Genomic DNA, 23,463 nt, shown 5'->3' with positions numbered 1-23,463 from the left:
TAGAAAGTAAATGTCATTACAAGAAACAAGGTTAGAAAAGACCAGACACTCTAAGAGCACAAAACAAACTTAGCTGAATTTCTCGAAATTCTGGTTTTCATTTAAGGAAAAATAGGCTCAAAGTTCCCAGACTTTTTCCCCTTTAATTTAAATTGCTTGTTGCATATTACAGCATACCAAAAGTTTTCAGCTTCTGGGAGGGGAAAAAAATCAACATTTATAAAGCAGTACATTGTTTCCCTTCTTGTACAAACTCCTATGGTCTATATTATTGAACTATACACCTAAATTATCATGACCTGCTGTTCAAGACACAGTGGAGAATGGTATCTTCCTAGTGAACCAAACTGAAAGGTCACCAGAAACCTAATTTCAACACAAGTCACAGATTTTGCTTCAGCTAAATGTTCTAGCTCCTGGTACTGATGCCATGGTCATGAGCACAGACACTGCTGATGCTGAGACACCATTTAAAAATGTGTCTTTCTGCAAGATCCACTTGGTAACTCAAGCACTCTGCTTTGGTTGGTTCCTCATCCAACCTCCTCTCAGGGGTTTAAAATCTAACACAGTTGTCAACAGACAGTCCACCTGCCTGAAGCAATCAGACAAAAATCAAGGGAAAAACAGAGTAAGGTGAACCAAACAGGACCATTTTGGGGAGCAAAAGGAGCAGCCCCAGTGGACAGCTTCTTGTTTTATTTCGTTAGTGCTTCCTTTGCTGAACACACTTGCAGAGAAAAAAGCATTGAATTCACGGTCATCAGGCTCAGCATTTTGAGATGAACCCTTTGGCCCACTAAGAGAGACACAGTCAGTTCAGGAAAAACTGTTGTGTCTTCTCAGGGAAGGGGAAGAAGGATACTATTCAAATGAGAACTGCTTTTATAATTAATTTAGGAGATTTTTCCCCCCTTCCCTCTTCTCTCCAACAGTAGTTAGTTGCTATTTTCACCACCACCTAATTACTTAGTACTGGTTTGTGGGAGGATTCAGCTTCACACAGCATCCCACACAGGTTGTCATTTTGTCAAGAATTCCTTCATTAACAAGCTGTCAATACCCTGCCAACAGCCACCATTTGGTTTGTTAAGGGACTGGGGGCTCTGGAGTGAAGAGTTGGCTCTGTACCCTTTCCTTTTTGTAAAAAAAAATAAATAAAGAAGGAAAGAGGCAGATGTCTGCCAGTCTGTTCCTTTGTGACACATTGCAGCCTTTTCCCTTCTTTTTTTTTTTTTTTTTTTTTTTTTTCTTGCTGAAAGAGCAAGGCAGAAAAGGAGGGAGAGGAAAATCACACAGACTGCGTAGGTTGTAGCCCAAGCTCCTGTCTCCCTACCAGGCTGCTTCCTTGGGAAGTTGTCTGGGTGCTCTTTGCCCCACGCTACCTCCCAGCCCCACATGCCCTCTGACATGCCCCAACTTCAGCACGTAAAGGGAAGCTCTAAAGGAACACAGGCACCGTTTTACCTGCAACCTTTAAAACAATCATCCTAATGAAATATGAAGACAGCCTGCCTGTCACATAGGTGCTTCCAGAGGAGTTTGTCCTTTCTGACTAATTAACTGGATTAACACAGATGCTGACAGGCTTTGCCAGGTCCTCCTATCACTACTCCTTTGAGATACCGATGATTAAGAATGGCTTTGTGTATCTTCCCCCTTGAATGCCCTACCGTATTTGCACAGTCATCTCTTTTTTCTCCTATTAGCTCCCAAGACCAAATCTCAGCTTGATTTCACTGATTAGTTTTTGATTGCACTGTGCCTACCAGGTAGAGTTTCAAGGTTAGCACAGATGCTGAGAGAATTGGGGCATTTGTCCATTGTCTTGGGCATTTCCGAGAACCTGCTGTTGCAACCAAGTTTCAGCTATGTTAAGCAGGAATTTAGCAGGGTTGGCACAGATGACTGCAAATTAAAAGGCAGACAGTGGGACAGGGAGCAAAGAGTGATAGAAGTCTCTGTGGTATCCAGAAACTATAAAAATAAAGGATTGTTCAGAATGACAGGGGATGAAGTAAGCATTGTCTCTGGTCTCTCTAGCAGGTTTTTGGTCCTTACAGGCCAGTGAGGCTGTCATTACGTTCAGAAGACACTCAAAGGAATTTAGGGGAATCAAAAACTTTTTTTTCCTCCATTTGTTCCTGTCTAACAATTATGCCTAAAATGTGTGATAGACCCTCCTGTCAGCTGTGAAATCACATGTGCAAGAGTCATATCTGTACACAGAACACTGATACTTATTTGCCAACAGTCTTATGCACATTCAGCTACCTACAAGTACAGGTTTAAAATGCACCATTTAAACATTTCAGCTTATGTTAAAAATTCAGTTCCAGCCTTTATCTTGAAGAAGTGCAAAGTTGTTTATGCCTCTATAATTCTCAGATGCAGAGAATTATAATAAAAATCAATCATAATTATACAAGTTACATAATCACTATTGTACAAAAAGGATCTCTGAAAGTTGTGTTTGCTTTGCTCATAGGTACTTTTTGCACAACAGTGCCTGGATCATGAAGGAGGCTTTATAATATTCAAGTGCAGCGTAAACACAGCTATGTGGATAGGAAAAACTCTCCCCTTGCCAGCTGCAAATAGATCCCAAACATAATTTCCATGGAGTCCACATGAGTGGAGTCAGGGAATAAATAGAAATTAAGAGAGATAGGTTGGCTGTTTGTGCCAGTCATCTTCTCTGGTTATACTCTTTTATTATCTCCTCCCATCTTCTTTTCTTTTTTTTTTTTTTTTTTTTGTTCTTTGCTTATTTAAAGGGTTTGGCTTTTATCCCTGTCAGTTCTTACAATACTGGAGAGTGTAAAAGTGGGATAAATAGAACCAGCTGGGAGATGCTTTGATTGTCAGACTGTATGTACCTTGAAAAACACAAGTGTGTACAGAGATAGATAGATAGATAGATAGATAGATAGATAGATAGATAGATAGATAGATAGATAGATAGATAGATAGATAGATAGATAGATAGATAGATATGCACATCTTCACCCCTGCAGACTTTTTAACCTCTTTGGGCCTCTTCAAGCAATCACCTCCACTGGATTAGCTCAAAGCTGAGCACTGGTGACCCCACTGCCCTCCCTGTTGATAGCAGCCATCTGGATTCAGCCAAAGGCCTCCACATGGGTATTGTCTCAGTGGCCTCCCAGGGCATGTGTGACTGGGATTCCACTGTAGCTGTGGAAACCTGCAAGAAGTATTTGCTATGTATTTTAACTTATCAAAACCCAAGTTCTCCATTTTCCCTGGGGGTTTCTTCTGTACTTGTTCCCACATTAGAGTAGACATAAGATCATCCCATGCCTACTCTAAAACCTAAAAACCAAGGGATTTTGTCCTGGGGCTTCACAAGGCATAAGGTCTTTCTAAAATTTGGTTAGCAATTTTGGAATAAAAACTTTAAATAACACATATTAGTCAGGGGAAGCAGAGGGAAACCAGAGGCTTAAACTTCAGAGGGCTTCAGAAGCTCGCAAATGAGAAAGAACCCTCAGCTGATAACCATTTACCTGCCTTTACTCTTCAAGGGAAGTGTAAAAGACTCCAAGACATCTAATAAATAATGTTTAGAACAGAGCCAAGCTATGTGTTTATGTGGCCCCAAATGGCATGTTGTTAAAAGAACTTCAGCAGAAGCTACGTCCACACAGTCAGTGGTGGTAAACTAAAGCAGTGGCAAGCAGGGTATGACCCAGAATCCAGCCTGCAGGATGATTCTTTATCTACAGCAATTTCCATGAGTTAAATGCAGAAAATAAAACCTGAGACAGGTTAAAAAAAGAGGAGTACTGAATAGCTTGAAAATCCTGTCCTCTGTCACAGACAGAATAACCTACATTTTTTAAGTGGTACTTGATGATCTGGCCATGTGGTTTCCATATACCTTAACGGGACTCAGGCAGCAAAATCCCTTATACAGCACTTCAACAGTGCTAAAAAGCATGCCAGCATCTACACCCAACATTGTTATTCGCTGCAGAGCATTAAAAGATCAGCTGTATCTTAAATGCTCCCATTATAAATATGTTTCCTTGAACAACTGAGAAAAGAGAGACTGAAACAGAGAAGTTTCTAGCAGGACCAAGACCCTGTCAGACCACAATGCTGCTGCACAACAAGTACTATCATCAAACACTAATGTTATTTAAGCATGGGCAGGACTGGAGATAAAGTAAAATACCTTTTCTTATCTTTCAAAGCACTATTAGGGATGAGTTGATTCTTCTGATAGTGGAAGATGTAGCACTATTCCTTCTCTTTTTCAACCATAAAAATAAAATAAAATATAAAATATTTGTCATTACATCCTGGATTGTTTCAGAACCTCAAATATAGTCATTTTCATATAGGATTCATTGAGCTCATTATTTGTGCCTTAAAACAGCTACATTTCTTAAATATCTGTGTGGACACTGAATGACAACATGTTAAAAAATATTTAGAACATCTCAAAACAGTTTTTTGTACTGCATTGAGCATCAACTGCCCAGGAATATCTCTGGGTTTTGGTGAAGAAAAAATCTCCAAAAATTAGCATAGACTCCTGAACTGGATGACTGTTTACTTCTTCCTGCAGGTTTTCTGGTTTATGAAAACTCCTGTTTTCTGACTAGGATGCCAGCCATGTTGAATAACATTTTCAAAACTAGACAAGAGCAAACTCTTCTACTAAGGCAAATCTGCCCCCGTGAGCTTTAATAAAGCAATGCCAGCTTATGTTCATTTTAATTGTGGGCTCAAGGTTCTTATTTCATTCATATCTGTATTTGTACAGAATCTGTCTAAAAGGCAATACAACAAAATCCTCATAACAAACTTAACCCAGGACAAAGAAGCTGAATTATCTTTAAAGTTTTAACATTTTCTGCATTTAAAATGTTTTTAAAATAAATGATAAATATGAAAGGTTTCAAGAGTTAGCCTAGTTTCTGAAGAGAGCAGTTAAACAATGACTCTGATGGGATTTGAAGCCTACATAATTAAGTTTTGCATACATGAGCCTGGAGTTAATTTTTAAGCACCCTAATGCTTCTGTAGAGTGCTTCATTTTTTATTGGCTAGCTCTGATGCTTTAGCTGCACTCTTTTCTTGCTCACACAATAATAAAATGCACTGTATCTATGAAAGTAAGACCCTGTCCTGGCACTGCTTCTGAAGTAGCTTTGCTTTCACGGTACCAATTGTATTGGTCTCCAGAACCAACCCACACAGGGTTTTGGATTAGGAATCAAAATACACAAGAGCTAAAATGCTTTAAGAGTCTCTGAGAAGTATTTACAAGACCAGCTTCAGCCAAAGGAAGTGATTGTTCCTCAGTTCCCTCTTGACAGAGGCAGACTTCTTTGGGAGCAGCTCATGTCAGCTACATCTCAGTGTCTCCCTAAGTTGCCTTAAATTTTTTTAGAGGTGTCAGTGTCAGCACTATCAAGTCTAAGCAGCTTAGGGACAATTCTAGATGCTTGCATCCTCCAAAATTATAGATAAATGCCTTAGAAGACTGCTAAATATCTCTGACCACTTTAGTGTCTCCCTGCCAGTGATCCCAATGGTTTCAGTCCTCTCTTTGTACATGTGCCAGACATTCTTTTCATTCTTTTTCAGACCAGAACATTTACATTATGATCCGGAAAAGTAAATAACATAGACTGCAAGTCAGATACCAGATTTCTACATTTGTAGCAATTTAAAGTAGAGCTTAATTAAGTTTTGACTTTGAGGTTAAGGTAACTAGCTTTGCACTTCTAAAACAACTTTTACTAATGGCAAATCTCTGTCTTCAGTTACATAAATACTTTCAAATACTGCTCCTCATCCAAAAAAGAATTTACAGCAAAAGAGACAGTGGGTGATACTTAGACTTCAGTATATGGAAACCATTATCCAAATAGAGAATCCAGACAGAGGGGAAATAGTCTGCTTATTTTAAATACAGATGTTTGATGAATTTCTTTGGGCTTTCGTACTCCTATTTCAGCTAGCATTTATTTTAACAGCCATAGGAAATCCAAATGATAAAAATTCAGTATTCAAACAGTGCTTCAACAGCTAGACTGAGGGGACAAGGCCTTCCACACCATTTTTCCTTAGAACAAACCAAACAAAAGACTTCACAGCTATCATACTTATCTCTCTCCTTCCCTTCTTTTATATATTGTGCAAAAGCATAGCCATCCTAGGTTCTAGCACTGGGCTATGTCTTTCTCATTGTAATTCAGTTATAACAATTTGTTATAACCATTTTGTCCATCTCCCTCAAGCCCTGATGTGCACCCAATTTGCTTGGCAACGAAGGCTACTCAGCCACCTGCAAGGCTCCTCTCTTGAGTCAACACTGGTGTGACCATAGCACAATGTGAGATTTGACATATGGCAAACAGAGTAGGATCACAGGACTTTTGGACTAGATCTAGAGGTGCAAATCAGTATGTGGCAGGACTTTTACAAGCCTGCTGACATAAAACACCTATTGATATTTCAGCATTTGGGATGATTTTAAATCCCAGATTATTTCCATGTACATTTTTTAGCATCTAGGAAGCCTTATTTCAAAGCAAGAACTTCAGAGAGGAATAGAACTTAACCACAATTTTGTTTAACTGGGCATTGACATAAATACGCGTGATATTTCATGAGCATGCACACACACACATATACATATATATGTATAAATACATATACACACGTGTGCATACATTTATATTTATAAATATAAAAATTTGTACATACACCTGTGCACCCAGAGGCCTTCAAGACATCAGGTATCATTTTCAGTGGTCCCTAAGGCTACAAATACATAGGAAGAGGGAAGTGCAGATCACATGGTGGCAGCTACCCACACACACAGACAGACTGTGCTGACAGGCTGAAAGGAGAGTCAGTGTGGCACATGGGAGAGTGGGAATTTGAAACATGAAAAATTCATTCCAGGTTCAGCCCACCAATTTCAGTGCAGGCCGAGTACACTGGCAGAAGCTGCATCACTGATCTGCCACTCTTTGATAAGCCAGGGCATCTTGGCTTATCAAAGAAATACACAGCATGTGTGATTTACATCCTTTGGGCTCCCGAAGATGTAAGAGACTACCAAAACAGAAACTTTTGAATTCCCACGCTTTGTATTGGAAACCTAATCATGACTATGGGACTGTAAGTTGTGCTGAATTTCGCTGCTACATGCTGAGCCAAAGTCTGTCCACATAAGTCTATAGCTTAGCTGGCTTTCATCTCAAGGTTAGTTTTTCAAGATAAAAACCTTTCACCAATGCTAGAAAATTGATCCAATTTTATCAGTTGCCAATTAATGGTGTCTTCCTAATTAAATACCATTATTCCAGTTTAATTATTTAATCCAGTCTGACTGTCATGGCTATTAACAGTTTACCAGCAAAGGATGCTTTCATTTTTCTTTTTTAGATGATGTAATGCTGCCTGAGAAAATGAGGTTTGCAGCTACTGATATATATATATAATACATGTATGTGTGACGATCTTATGATTCTTAAACAGAACAGGCTCCTCTCAGTTCCTTGATATGGTCAAAATACTGGTATGGAGTTTAATTGTCCATTTCTTGTACACTGCTCTACTCTATCACACAGATTTGTAGTTAGGCAAACTCAGCAAAAATATATGCCAATAATAGACAGCACAGAATTTTTGCAACCATTTACACTGTTTCGAAGTATTTTCTACTTATCCTCCAAATGACTACATGCAGTTGAGAATCGAGATATTTTCCTTGGTGATTGATGTCAATGAAAAAGAAATTAAATTTTAATCATCTGTTAAAAAACTGTTCATCCTTGGTAAGGCTGCAAATGCATTCTTTCAAGGCTACTCCAAGGAAAAGAACAATAGCTTAAAGCTTCACTGCTCCAACTGTTCTGTCATTCCTACAACTAGCAACTGTTAAGATTGAAAACTGTCATCTGGAAGTTTTTCTTGTAAAAAAAATGAGATTGTGTCAAGAACAAGATTTGGCTAAAAAATGCTATTTATGCAGTTTCTTTTTTCTTTTTTTAACAGGATATATTATATAAAATTAAATAAGCCTTCTGGTTTCAGTGGATTTCAAAATTCTCATGACTTCATTCTATTTTCTTCTTTTGTAACTATAATCATTTGAGTGAACAGAACTGATTTTTTTTCCATCTTCTGAATCATCAGAAAGTTCAGCAAGACTGAAAAGGCAGAGTAACAAAAGGATAAATAAATTTTTAAAACCTAGTCAGTAATCTAAATTTCAAAAGTTGCATCCCATAGATGGAAAGAGTAAACATTTTAAAAAGAAAAAAAAAGAGATAACAAGTAGAAAAACTTAAATGTTACTCATATTTTTAGTCTCAGTGACAGAAACAGGGGGGGGGGTGTGGAATTAATATAAAAAATTGTGAATAATAGACTCCAAAACAAATTTAAAAAATAAAAGGAAACATTCTATTTTAAAACCTGAATGTGAGATTCTTAATAAGAATACATAACCACACAATTAGAACTTGTCCACACCTACTTCATAGTCATATTGTTAAAATATTCAGATTTGTAACACAATAAAATAAGGACTTATGATTTCTTGTCTATTATCACAGGAATCATGATGATGTAGCAGTTTTGTGAATTAGGACTGCAGTATATGCCTTAAAATTAGAAAAACAATGTACTTTAATTCCACTTTGTAAAGGACTGATTATTAATATATTTCCTCCTTAGAGAACAAGTTATGCCTAGAAATTCTTCAATTTGGCACATCTGTAGAATTCTAATGATAGTTATTTCTTCATAAGCAAGGATAGAGAACTCAGACTTGAGCTCTTCATTATTTGCCCTGTACTCCCAACTCCTTTAAAAAACTGTGACTCACCATTGTGCCTTCAGTGATATTTTACAATCCTAAATTGAGTGAATTCTATTTATTTCTATGGATACAGTCTGCAGTTCTGATAGGTATGTCCATATCAGATGTTACCACTTTGTTTTTGCTGGTGTCCATGACGTAAGGAAGTGGTTCTACATGATGGAAATAGCTCTTTAATCATTTATGAAAAGCATGCAGTTGAACTACATTGTCTGACTACAATGGCTAAATGTAACAGCAGGCTGTTAGAAAACAAGACTTCCTAAGCATATTATGGAAAATTCTGTCTCTGACAACCTCCTGAGGACCCCACTGCACTTGTAATGGACAGCCAGTCTCACTCAGGAAACTACAAGCTAAAGTGCTTTGTTTGGGTAAAATCTGGTTAAACAAAGCTACTTTTCTAAAGAGGAGAATGTCTGTGGCAGATTCGCAGACAAAGTGCCTGATGGGAAGCAAGAAAGAAGACCTTGTTGAAGGGTTTAAAGTAGGCAGTTTTTCCTCCTTTCCCAGTGTGAATGGTTTAAAGAAATATGGGTTAAAGTGAAGATTTTTTCTTACCTCACAACCCCATTTTCTTAAATGGAGGTTTGATAATGTTTGCTTGCCTGAGTTTAGCTAGGAAATTTGTCTATCACTGACAAATCCATTTGCTTCTCCTGGGAAGGAGATGGGGTCAGCCCCCACCCCAACAAAGCTGGGACTGAAGTTGGGGTGCAGTAACTAGGACCCAGCCTGATGCTGGGAGGATACAGGAGAAGGAACACAAAGTCTGTGTGAACAGGAAAGAAAGGAAGAAAAAATCAATCAAAAATACAGAGTAGGGATCACCCTGCCCTGCAACCACATAGCCATGATGGCAGTTGTCTGAAACAAGGGAAGAAGGTTTTGTTCTGTTCTAGTCAAACTCAGAAACAAAACAAAACAAATGCATTCCTCTGTCATCCCTTGTTAAGGGGTTGCAGGTTTTTTCCACAGCTGATTTAGCAAGCAGCTCTCAGTTAAAATTCATTTTGCACTCAGCTAAAACTTGAAATAAATACGCTCTGGGCTACTCTAAGTTTGACGTGAGGCATAAATGAGACATTCACTTTAAGACCCCTGGGAGAATCACTGGCCTTAGCCTCTTGTGACCTGCAGCGCTCCAAGTCTACCTGCTGACCATTAGTACCGGTCTGTATCACCTCTTTTTTAGCAGGCATAACTGTAGATTTAAGGACATTGAACTGTTTCATCTTGCCTTGAGGTTTTTCATGCTTTTAATGTGTCATATCTTTTTTTTTTTTCCCCAAGAAATAAAAACTTTTAGCTTGAAAGTCTTTTCTCTTGGATTAGATGCAGTTGGTGATGCCAAAAATAATACAACTTTTAGATTAACAATATTTTTTAAAGAGTGAATCATATGACTGATATCTTCATTTAATAGCTTCTGTTAGCTACTTCTGCTTATGAGAGGACATAATTTGCCTCTTTCTCATTTTATTTTTGGGAAGTTTAGTCCAAGTGAGAGAATGCTCCCTTAGGATCACAAAGCAAAGTTGGAGACTAGAGATGCAGAAGGAGTATTTGTTAAAAAGTATATAATTGCAAGTGCCAGTTTTTCTATAAAAAGGAAGCTGAGAAGCATGCTATGAATGTTCATTTGCAAAGTCTCAAGCTGTGACTGCGTAGCTGTGAATCTCATTCCGCTATTGTCAAAGCACCGCATTGGTAATTGGCAAGAATGGATGGCTGGCCACATACAAAGTAACAAAAGTTACAAGATCAGCAGCAACTAAATATACTTGCTTCTTCTCCAAAGCGTATAATCTCCTTTTATTCTTTTCCTCTGAGAGCTGCATGATAGGCGATGAAGGATGAAGTTGGGGAATAAAGGGAAAGTGCAATTCCCGTGACTTAAAGCTGGAATCCAAGCCCTCCGCTAGTTTTCCCCTCCTCTCTGCCCCGGAGCAGTAGTACTACGAGAGGGGCCAAAGTGGCAGCGGCATCCAGGGAGCATTCATCAGTGTTACTCATCAAACCCTCCAGGGACCACCAGGTGCCTGGATGTATTAAACCACACAGTTGTATCCGCAGCCCATTCTCCCCAGGGGAATAGCATCACCAGCTGGGAGAGGGAATGTGGAAGGAAGTTCTTATTAATATCATGTGTCACAGTAGGGCGTAAAGTGACATGACACACAGCGTGATGGAATGCAACTTGGTATAGCACCAGCTATCTAAGGGGTAGGAATTTCACCTCAGCAGCAGCCCAGACTGAAAATATCTGCTATAAATTCCTGTAATGTAGGAAGGATGCCATAAAAAGATTGTGCCTCTTTTTCTGCAACAGCTGTGAATAATTTGACATTTAGGCAATAGTGTAATAAAAATAATAAATAATAATTTACTAGAGCCTGTTGGATCCTTTAATAGATGCAACACTTGAGCTGCTGAAGTCTCTTGAGCATTTCTGAAATGTTATCAGAAAACATAGGTAAAAGAAGGTCCCATTGGTAGCTCTGAATGTCCCCTAATGGTTCCTTATTCAGAAAATTTGCTTAGGCTCATCACCTTTACTACACTAAATCAAACACTGATGTGATTTTAAGTCCCTTAGCTACCCACACAGAAAAGATATTGTATAAGATTGTTTTCTGTTACCTTTTATCCTCTCCTGTTCCAAGAAGTTTGGTAAATATCAAGGCAAGTTCTGAAATTATAGGGAATTTGAAAGCATTTGGGTTGGGGGGTTTTTTGGCTCAGTTTTGTCCTTTAGTTTGATGGAGTCTCTGAAGGATATTTTTTACCTTTTGGTAGAGGAGGAGAAGGACCTGATTTTGTGGTGTATGAAAAGTGAGTTGAGTGGAGGCTTAAGATTTACAAAAATGGTTTCTCTGGGATAAAATGGGAAATTTTTGAATTCAATTTCTGGTTTTTTTACACAAAATTAAATTTTGAAGACATGAATTGTGCCACTCCAGCTGTGGTTCTGGAACACTAAATTGGGTGGTAGCACCATGACTGGGTGAGAGGAAAATCGCCACAAAAAGTTATGTAGAAGTACATCTCAGAATACTCCAATCTAAAATGGGTGCTTCTAAAAGAAGTAGGAAGCAGGAGTATTCAGAATGTGAAATAAGTTTCATTATGCAAGGAAATGTGGATACTTCAAACTTTGTTTTATTTTAAACATACCAAAACTAGTTTAAGCCATCAATGAATGAAAATTATATATCCATGCTCTGAAAAAAATTACTTTGTCTCAAAGCTGAAATTCTGCACCTTTAACCCTTGTAAACTCTCTAATATCACAAAAAAAGTATAGTGCAAAACCACTGTTTTCACCTGATCACTTTTCTTTCTGATGGAGAAACTAAACTAAACCAAACAAAAACACTCATGAAAATGGCTCAGGTTCCATTTTAACATCAGAACCACATCTCCCAGTGGATTGCACCCACTGCCAAGCCCTTGTGACTCACAGTATTGGTGTGGCTATATGGAAGGCAATATGGCAGGAACAGGGACTCTTACAAAAGGGGCCAAATGGTGTTTTGAAAAGGATTGCAGGAACAGGGAGACTGTGCAAGAAGCTGTGCAAAAGACTAAGGAAGCAGTGATTAAAAGGGCTGTGATGGGGAAAGGACTAGAAATTGAAGTGATTGCTGTAGGCAGACTGGGAGGGATGCAAAAATGAAGCAGCAGATGGAAAAACTTGGGAAAGGTGCTTGATTTAAAGAATGGGGCTATGGCATGATTCTGGCAGGAATATTTGCTACAAATTGAAGTGTCAGGATCAAAACAATTAGTTACTAAGGTGGTATTAAAAATTCCAACAGAAAAAAATGGGACATTTGCCTTCATTCGTCTGAACTGGAGGTAAATGAGCCATCTGGAACTGAACAGAGAAGGATAAACAGTTTCTCTGAAGAGAATGTGGAAGTGACATCCTCTCTGAGAACCGCTTTCCGACATGGAACTCAGCTTGGCCAGAGGGGTCCTGTGAGGATAGCAGCAGGTGAGGCAGAGATGTGGTGGGTAAGTGTGAGTGAGAGAGACATTGATAAATGTTTTCCAGGTTGGACAAAGTGAGCTTGAGCAGATGTGCTGCTCTCTGCCCAAGAAGGATGCCGTGGGGCAGAGACCTTACCCAAGCAATGTGCTTAGCTAGTTGACTGAGAAATGTTGATTCACTTTACAAAGACTATTTTGCTTTGAAAAAACTACTTTTGGCTGCCTCTGCTCTTCACAAAGGGCTAAGTCCTCATTTCAGATCAGATCTAGGCAACCCTCTGAGGGCAAGCAAGGGGCATGGGGATCCAGGAGCAGGCTTTACACATGGTACAGCCTCAAAAACTTACCCACTCTGCTTAGCAAATTCCAGCTGCATCTGAATTATCAAGAACTCACAAGTCCATGTCTCAAGTCTCTCAAGGTACCAGGGACCTGCTCTAAGTATAAAACACCTCCTCTGCAAAACAAACACAGAAGCATCCTTCATGAGGCCAAGCAGGATGGGGATGGATGCAAACCTGCCCCTTACCGCTGAACACATCTGGGAATGCAGTTGTGGTGTTTGATGTAGTGCAGGCAGTTTGGAGGGCTCTCAACTAATCCTGCTAAAAACACAGGCTCATATATCCTATATGGATCAACCATCCCATTTTCCTCCTCTGCAAAAGTCTGTTAGGCAGTTAATGACCTCCTTGGCAGCATTGCCAGTCCTGACAATGACTTGGGAGGAAGCCCTGGGAATATCACCTACATCACAGTTCATCACTGTCTCCTTCTTCCCCCATTTCTCCCCACCAAACAAATATACTTTCTTAAAGCCTTTCTGTTGCTTTTTAGTTTGATTTTCCAATAATTCCCCCTGCTTTGTTGCACTGAACTCTTCTATTCAAAGACAAAACCCCAATATAGTTGAACAGTAATTATAGAAAAGGCCAGGGAACATGGACCTACACCCACAGAAACACAGGCCTTAAATAGTTCTGTCCCAGATCCATAAGCACTGCACGGTCTATTTTGAACAGTCTCTTGATAATTTTGTGAGTTTTACAGGGCAACATAAGGTTAGGCAGGCCTTTAGCAGATAACGGTGAGTAGCAGCAGTGACTGATAGAAAGAAGGCTGCATCTCTTCAGGACTGTTGTGTAGACACTGCAGAACACGTCTCTTTTAAACAAGAAGTATCGGTAAGGGAAACAGCATTTAGAAAGAGCTGGGAAATATATTGGGGGATTTTATTGCAAATCTTTTCTTATTATAGATGTGCGTTTTTCTGTGCTGCCTAACTGCTGTCTGGGGCTCCGTTTTAGGAACTACATAGAGCAAGACAAAGCTGAGGAGCTGACAAATGGGCAAGCAGTCTGGCACAGAGCATAGCAGTAACTAATCCTCCCCCTTCAGCTGCTCCCCCTGGACCATCCACTTTTTTCATCATAACCCCACAGTGATGCTTCACAGTGCATATCATACACAGTAATCTGGCTGCATTGGCTTTCCTCAGATACCCACCTCCACCAAAGTCCGTGACAAAACTACACACATCTTCCCTTGTGTTACCCTGTAAGCAATATCAAAACGTAAGGAGGCCAATTCATTCCTTTAACTCAATTTCTTCTTTTTCTCTCTTTAGTAAGTGCATGCATACCATTAATAATGTTTCCCTAGTCCTCTACCAGGACTTGGTCCCTTTTTCTTTTTCCTTTAAAGCAAAAGAAAATTACACTACTGGAGTTGGTTTAATTTCACTTTCAGAAAAGTGAAGCATGCTGCAGCAAATATATGCAGTTGGACTTGTGCGGCTGGAACTCCCACACACACAGACCATTCCTCCTGGGAACTGAAACACTTTTACCATGTGTTGGGTGACAAAACACATTAGCATGTTCCTTATATAGAAACACCATATACCACTGTGTTTTAAGCATAATTGGGTAGGAACGTTGTAACATGAGCTCTAGAAAGTTGGACTCAGATGAGTGAGCATTAATCGTTCCCAAGGAAAGGACTGAGATGAGATTTGGCTTCTGTGTTATGTTCTAGTGGATATGTAGCAGGCAGCTTGTATTTGCTTTGGGAAGTTTGGCATATACCATGGCAAGTGATTTGATAAGAGAAACACTTGAATCCTGCATAAACATCAAGGAAATCTGTATTTAATGAAAGCAAAGCTGCATGTGCATATACACAGAGGAAAAAAATGAAGAAAAAAAGAGGCAGCACTGCAACTGTACTCACAATCAGGCTGCAGGTGAACCCTGAGACAGATAAGCACTCACCAGAAATCATCTTCACCCCCCAAATTCACATGCCTAGATCCCCTCATCTACTGTGGAAACAAGAGAAAACTCTCCTGTTTTATACGGCAGTGGATGTGGGTACCACTTGACAAGATGCCCTGTGTTTCCTTACAAAATTCGCGTCACGACCACATTGTTTTACAGGTCAGAGACAGAAGACTTGGAGGTAGACCTTTATGCTTGAATTGTCTTCTTTTTTTCTTTTTTTTTTATTTCTTTTTTTTTTATTTTATTTTTTATTTTTTTTAATCTCTGGATTACCCTTTAAAAAATAAAGCACTTAATTAAAAGTAGTTCTAATTGCAATGAAAACCTAAAAGCATTAGTTTATTGAGCCCAATCCTGCAGATGGCTCTAGAAGCAACTTGTTCAAGTTCAGGGTAACTGAATTACCAGAATGTGGAGCTGGACTCTGAGCAGGTAAGGAGATGCTGGAAATTACTTGTGCCAGGAAACTGGCATTTATAAAGCTTGACCTGTACTGTGTGAAATGATGAGGCTTTTGAAAGCTAAATCAGTCTTCAAGGAATAGCACAAATATCAGTCTATCATTCCAGCTCTGTAATAACCAGATGTGGAAGACTTAGTACCTTAATAGCTTGTTTATGGGTCAGCCTGGGCTCCTGTGCCATGCACACATGGCCTCCATCTGCAGTCTTGCAAGGAAACACCCCAGTCTGTTCAGTTTGCTTTTCCCACCTATAAAAGAGATTTCTGGAGAGGCTTAAAAAATACACAGCATGAGGAGAAAGAAGCAGAATGATTTTTGGAGTTGTCTTTCTAGAAATGTCTTTACCTGCTTCCTGCACTCATGCTTTGACAGCGAAACTGCTCTGGAACCACTGGTATATTCTTTTGTGAGATGTCGGGGAGATCTGGGCATAAAATCCAGGGCACTAAGTGGCACCATTTTCACCTCTCTCTAGCTCTCTGTGCTGCAGCAGATTTTTTCTTCATCATTGCTTTAAGTTAAAGGAGAAACTCCTTAACTATTTCTCTTGACATTTGGCTTAAAAGATTTTTTTTAACAGCTATTGCTATATATGCTTCACTTTTCTGTTTTGTTCCTGTTCTCCCAATTATTTTGAAAAGGTTTGCCATGCCCACATTCACTTTATATTTCTGGCATTTTGGGATTTCAAACTTGAAAATATGTTTCAAATACCAGCATGAGTTTTAGACAATGAAATCATTAGGTTGAAAGAAAAAGCCTAAGCTGTCCATCAGCAGTAATGTTGACTATGTGACAGAATGCATAGAGCTTGTTATCCAGGAAAGGATTTTTTTTTTTTTTTTTTTTTTGAATGCAGGAAATAACCAGAATGGCATTTATTAAAAAGATAAGAAAAGGGATTAATAAAATGTAGTTCTTGGAGCATTCTGACTACAGTGATGGGCCGGTGAAACGTTTTCAGTGTTCTGATCAAGAATAATGTAAGGTGTTCAGGGCGTAAAGGTAATGCAGCTCAGGAGATATTTGTCCAAGAAAGCTTGTTTGGAGATAGCATTTCTGAAAATCTGCTCGGTGTTATAATTGCTTCAAGCTTCAAATTATTTTATAGCTAAGTGAAATTACTTCTTCAGAAGAAAATATTGGTTTCTTTTACATCTATATTGTGATGTAATTTAAGAACAGGTAAAATTGAGCATCAAATAAAAATTTAACACAATTAGATTGTGATCCACAGCAGTATTCAAACCTAACTTTTTATATCTGAGCAATTTCATTATCTCTGTTGGCAGTGCTGTCTCACCTGTGTTCTGTATGTTACCTACAACCATATACTACTATTCCACATCAAAACAGATGATTAATATCATGAAAAAGAAAAAAGGTTTCTTTTTATGCAATTAAAAAAAATAGATCCAAAATAACAAAAAAGGTCCTGACTCTTCTCTGGGTTTGAGTTTATACACAATTGCTATGGCATGCAAGAGCATCTGAATCTGTGTCACTGCAGTAAAGAACAATCAGAGTTGTGCTTTGCCTTCTTGTCTAAAGTTGGAGACAATTATGATTACCTCAGCCTCCTTCATTTCATACAATTCTCCTTCAGGAGAAGAAGCAAGGAGGTCTGGCATACCTATTGCTCAAAACAGACAGATGTCTCTGCTATTCTTACAAGCTTAATCATAATTCAGTTCTTCGCAGTGTGACTGTGTCTTATTCTGGATCTACTGAAGCTGCAGATACATTGAAAGAAAACAGGAAAAAATATTAACTCTATTTTTCAGATCACTTGGTGTCAATAAATGTCCTGATCCTTTTTATATGACTGAGCCAATTTAATTTATTTTTTTTTTATTAAATGCTAGAAGAAAAGAACATTCTGAGTGCAAAATATTGCAAACTGTGGAAAAAAAGGTGACTCGGCTGTATGGTCAGTTTCCTCAAGTCACTCATTATCAGCCCTGTGCTCCCTGTGACCTTTCCTAGCTCTCTCCTGAGCAGGGATATGACTACAGCAGGAGGTCTGATGCCTCTTCATCACCCTCAGTCTCCACTTGAATGCATATTTTTTGCTGTAGAGTGAGTCACTTTAGGAGGGAAGAATTCTTATGCTAGAAAGCAATCATTAAGGAAAAATTAGGTAGGCTACACCATTGTGTAGGGTATCAAGATATGGATGAATATAGTACCGTCTCTTGGCAGCTGAGATGGTGTATCTGCTTTTAAAATTTGCCTGCTGCAAATTTTTAAAGCTTTGGTTACAAAATCTCAGGTACAGGGGAGCAGAGGATGCTCCACAGGGAACTAATGGTCTTTTGAGAAATGTGCTGAAGGGATACAACCCACTTTAAAGTACATTTTTACCAACATAGGCTCACACTTCATATGCCACAACCCCACTATTTAGGGTATGACTGTGCAGGATAGGAAACTGTGTTTTATAGTCATACACAGAGACATACAAACATGGTAGGTGGGCTGGGATGATTGCCCTCCTTCCTGAACAATGATGCCTCTTACTGGTACAGCCAGCCCTTCCCACTGCTGCTCTTCTGTGTGTGCACATGAAGCCCTTTGTGATAAACACTCTCCTTTTCTTGTTCTGCATAGTAGCCAGCCCTCTGCTAGCATGTGAGGTGATGCAAAGCCTTATGTTTTCTAGATCTGATGGGAATGGATCCACAGCCTTGGTGCAATCACACGGAGGTCTGAGTTGTTGAAATACTGAATTATGGATGAATTATTGCAAATCAAGAGGGGAAGGCATTGCAGATCATCTGGGAAAGACTGTGACTGGCATGAAGCCACTGGATTTGTAAACTGGATAGGGTCCACAGGCTGGGGGTATATCCTCCTGACACTAGGCATTCAGGCAGAAAGCTTTAAAGCAACTTAGTGAAAACAGTGAATGACATTATCAAATAACTCTGAAGATTTACCAAAAACATTTGACATTTTTAGAATAAAAATAAGAGATTTACACATTACTGGCCAAAGCAAGTGAACTATTGGTGCCATCCTGCCCTTCCCTCTTCTTACTGAATTAATTTCCTTCATCTTCTATTTAACTAGAGTCCACGATTACATCTTCCTGTTAAAATGGGAATAAGATAGAAGTTCCAGTGAATTTAGCAGATGCTTAGAAAGAACTTTGGAGCAAGAAGCAAGATCAGAATTTTGAAAGAACTGCAAATAAATTTACCCTGATACATAACTCCAACTGCTTTCCACTGGGAAATGGTCACTTTCCCAATGTCCTATTCAAGGCAATGCTTGTGAAGGATAACAGCTAAATTCATCCCGATTTTATAAAGCTTAACCATGTGTCTTGGTACTGCTTCTCCCTAAAAGTCTATCTGGTAGCTTTATACTGACTTTGAAAAGAAAAGTCACTTAAGGCAAACTGGATAGAGAGCAACAGAATAAAATGCACATATATGGCTTAGTTCCTTTTTTTTTTACCATTATCATCTCTTGTTGCTATGGAGAGACAGATTTTATATATGTGCCAGCAAAATCAGGTTATTCAGTGCCAAGCTACATACTATTGCAGAGATTTCAAAGATGAGTGCCAGAAGTTTCTTTCCTAAATGGGGGCTTTTGAAGGACAGAGGACATTCATCTCCATTTGTCAATTAAAGGTTTGCTCAGTCATTTGAAACCACTAGATTTTTTGGCACACCTAACATAATTAACTCCACCTGGAGTAACTATAATGAAGTCAACACAACACAGAACTCTCACGTTTATGATATAATTAAGCTATTGTGGTGCTGATTTTTTTTTTTTATTTGATAACATATTTCAGCAGATGCCAAATACTAGAGCTCTTCTTTTCTCTCTTTTGGCACTGTTTAAGAAAACAAAAAAAAGAAAAAAAAACAAACAAAACAAAGCAAAAAAAAAAAAAAACAACATGGAAGACTACCATGGGAAAAAGTGAAAAGCAGTAAAAGACTACCTAAGAAAAGTTACAGTCTGAGTATTAGGAAGCCACTGATCTGATGAAATTTTATGTGGCATTTCTTAAAATGTGGGTTTCAGCATTAAGGTTCATATTTTCAAACTTCCTTCACACCTTTAGAATAGAAGAGGTTATTTCTGAAAAAAAAAAACAAAACAAAAAACTTCTTCAAAGAATACACAGTACAGAAATAAAAAATAAATTAAAAACAACCTTAAGTGCTACTAGCCCCCCAAGAGTTATGGTTGCTGGCAACACTCCTGCCATAATAGCTGTTAAAGATGAAACACCTGGCAAATACCATCAACAGAAACAAAATGTGATGTTAACACAGATCCAGTGTCAAGTATTCCCTGGATTTCATGAGGTTGGCAAGAAATGGACTCAGGTGCACAGGAATTTGTGGAGAGAACAGACTGCCAGAAGCACACAAGCCTGTTTTTTAGGCAGTGTTAATTTAAAAGATGTTAGCAAAAGCAAAGAATAGCACATTCTACCTTGTTCTCTGCCTCAGCCATAAAATGTGGATTTATTCTTACCGCATTTTCTTTTATCACTACAGCTCTGATTTGGGAATTAGTTAGGAAAATGCTTTTAAGAAGGGGTACAAGGAATGTTATTCAGCATTTCAGCAAGTAGCATTGTGATCTAATCTCCTGCCAGAGTCCAGCTCCAACAAAGTCACCCAGTTCACAGCCTTCTGTCTTCCAACCCTGCAGCTTGTGATCCCATCTGCTATCAGCCTGAGCCACACCATAGCTTGCTAAAAGCTCATGCTTGCCCAATAAGCATACCTAGAGCTCTCTAGAATGCAGAAGGAATCCTACCAAGCACATAACACTGTTCATTAAGCACAAAGGAGTTTAGCTACCTACATCATATCCACTAAAGCTCCACCAAGATCCTTGGAAGTCTGAGTGGCTGGGGTGAAGCACTGCTGTTGCACCAGGACAGATGCAATATCCACAGCATTCCTTACTTATCAGAACTAAAATTCACCTTTTTTTATTCCTTATATTTTGTCTTGATCTCACTCCTTGTTTTCTCCAGAGCAAACACCCCTCCCAGGGAACAGCTGGTATCACCAGAAGAAAGCAGGGAGCAATTGATAGCAAAGGAAGCTGTGCTCATTCTTGTTTTCCAGAAAATATGGCAATCACCATTTTGGTTAATTCCAAGGCTGAACCAAGAAATTGAAATAAAAAAGCTTGATTTGGAACAAAGACAGACCTGAAACCAGATGTAGGAGCCTGAAGTATGCTCGTGATAGACATCAGATTAAAGAGGTATATTTTCCTTATCAGTTAATTCGACTGACTACTGAGTTAAATATACCTGTTGTTTTCTGGCATTCATGTGAGCTGTCATCTCAGGCATGTATTTCAGTAGAATTACTAGCTCAGTATTCAAGCTGCTTTACTATAGTATGCATCTGAATGCATACTTGAATTCTAAGCAGGTAAACATTTAATAAAAAAAATCTCCACCATAAGAAGTAGAATGACAGCAAACAAAAAAACAAGAATCAAATCCTTGAGCTGTCCTCATAAATCCCCTCAAGCTCTATAATGACCTGGTGGGCGATCAGTGGTTACGTGACATGCATTTGACAGCTCAATCTAGTTCCTGCTGGACCACACTGCTTCAAGTAGATTTCCACACCCTCCACAGCTGTGGCTTCCCGTCTCTGTGCAGCTGCAGCTAATCTTGCACTCCCAGTGGCCCTCCAGCGCACCTGTCTAGATCCCTGCACCACAACCCAGAGGTCTGCAGTCCTCTGACCCCCGAGGGGCTGCTTCCTACCATCAGCCCCACATCACTGTGAGGACTACCTGAAGGCAGGGGGAACAAGGGGAAGTGTAGCTGCTATTCTCTGGGGATACATCCACAGAACGAGACAATCCCACAATAGGAAATAAAGCACAAATGCAGAGCATACAGAAAAGATTGTCTAGATCAGGCAGAAATTTGGGCTTGATGCAGGAAGCAGTGGATGAAATTCTATGTTCTGTGTTATGCAGGAGCTCAGGCAAGATAAATGGTTCCAACTGGCCCTTTTATCTGTGAGTCCGTAATTTGACACTTTGCCGGTGATACAGAACACTCCTGTAGCAAAATCTCAAGATCTCTCTTCCTTTTGAAAGAGAAGTCTTGTGCAAGAGCAAAGGCATCCTAGAATTACCAGAGGACAGACTCTGAATCAAGAGTATCTATGATACTTCCCATGGGAATTCCCCCATCCCATGCCCTGCTTCCACCATGTTTATCCAAGGCATAAACAGAGGAAGTGATATATATTGGATTGAATTGGTATCTCCATGGGAACCGAATGACTCTGAAGATCAGAATCTTTTCTGTGCTGACATTTTTGTATTTTGTATGAGAATTTTGTACACTAAAAGTTAATTTTTCATTACCCAGTGGGACAGGAGCATTAGCTATAAAATTCTTCTGTGGATGTGGTTGAGAGAGAACCTTATTTTAAAGCCTTTGAAATATTTGAGCACATCTTCTCAGCAAACCCATTTACACTTGTTCCAGTGCGCAAAAGTAATCAATTGTAGTACAGGGCCTGAAGATCCCCTTGAGATTTGGCTAACTGAGAAAATATGCATCTTTATACATGATCTGTTTGGGATACCCCTCTAGGGGATCTAAAAATCAGGGCCCACTGCATAATTCTATGTCTAATTTCAGAACACATTGGGTCCACGTCTGTCAGGCACAGCATTGCCTCACACCCGCCACACATTAAAGAACACTCCAGTCTCTGGGATGCACAGGGTGGGGGCAGTGGCTAATGAGAATTGGGTTGATAATTGAAATTGGATTTGCATTTTAACAACTGGGGTAGCTATTGATGGCTGTATGATTACTCATTTTATTGCTTCTGCTATTTCAGTCTTTTCTCCTACCCTCCACTATCTTCACCACCCCTGTGCACAGCTCGTGTGAACTGGGGAAAAGTCACAGGAAAAGAGCATTTGAGCCACTGCATAGTATAAGGACCTGAAGCTCACAGTTGTCTGTCTTGAGCATTATTACCACAGAAGGACTTTGCCACGAGAGAAGCACAGAATGGAGCAACAAAATGGCACTGGCTCCAGGCTTGGTGAGGTCTGGCACATCCTGGGTAATCCAGGCATCCCAGCAAGGGTTCCCGCTGTGGCAAATTATGTGGGATGGCAACTGCTCATACACATGTCACTGGTCAAACAAAGATCACCCCAGGTTTTTCTCCAAGAGACACCTCAACCCTAGCAGGAGGTGAACAAAGCTGTGGGAGAAGAACATATCACTGAAAATGGATATGAAGAATCCACAAGGAAAGTCAACTCAGCTCAGGCTGGATAAAAGGTAACTCTGGCACCAACTCACAACCCACCCACTCAAAAGAAGAGAAAGACTGAGCATTGGCCTAAACAGCATTAGAAGAAAGGGAATCATTTAACCAACAGAATAAGAGAACTATATAGCAAAGACGCATTAATTTCTTTGTTTGTAAAACTGTACCTACAATGAAAAGTATTGAATAATCTTGGGACTTCCACGACCAAGAAAACCAAGGTGAAGAAAGACTAACAGGAGGCCACTGGGTCCATGGGTGGTGACTATCTCTCTCCTTCCCTCTCTCCCTCCACTCCTCTTTTCTATTTTTTTTCCTATCTCTTTACCTTGCACTCACTGTTAAATAAAATTTATACTATTGACTTTGACTTCGACCTATGGTCTCATTTGCACCTTAATTTGGGCAAAATCATCTCTCAATAATCGGATGTTAACACCTTCCCTGGGCTGCACACCCTGATAAGTGACTAGCAATTGAGGTATAGGATGGAAGACTTTATGAAAATCCAACCAGGCTGCTTTAAATGAGCCCCCC

This window comes from Pseudopodoces humilis, chromosome 1 (genome assembly GCF_049639895.1).
Source record: "Pseudopodoces humilis isolate 2021_Gansu_Grassland_sample_001 chromosome 1, ASM4963989v1, whole genome shotgun sequence".
NCBI lineage: Eukaryota > Metazoa > Chordata > Aves > Passeriformes > Paridae > Pseudopodoces > Pseudopodoces humilis.
Note: the sequence above shows the minus strand (reverse complement) of the source record.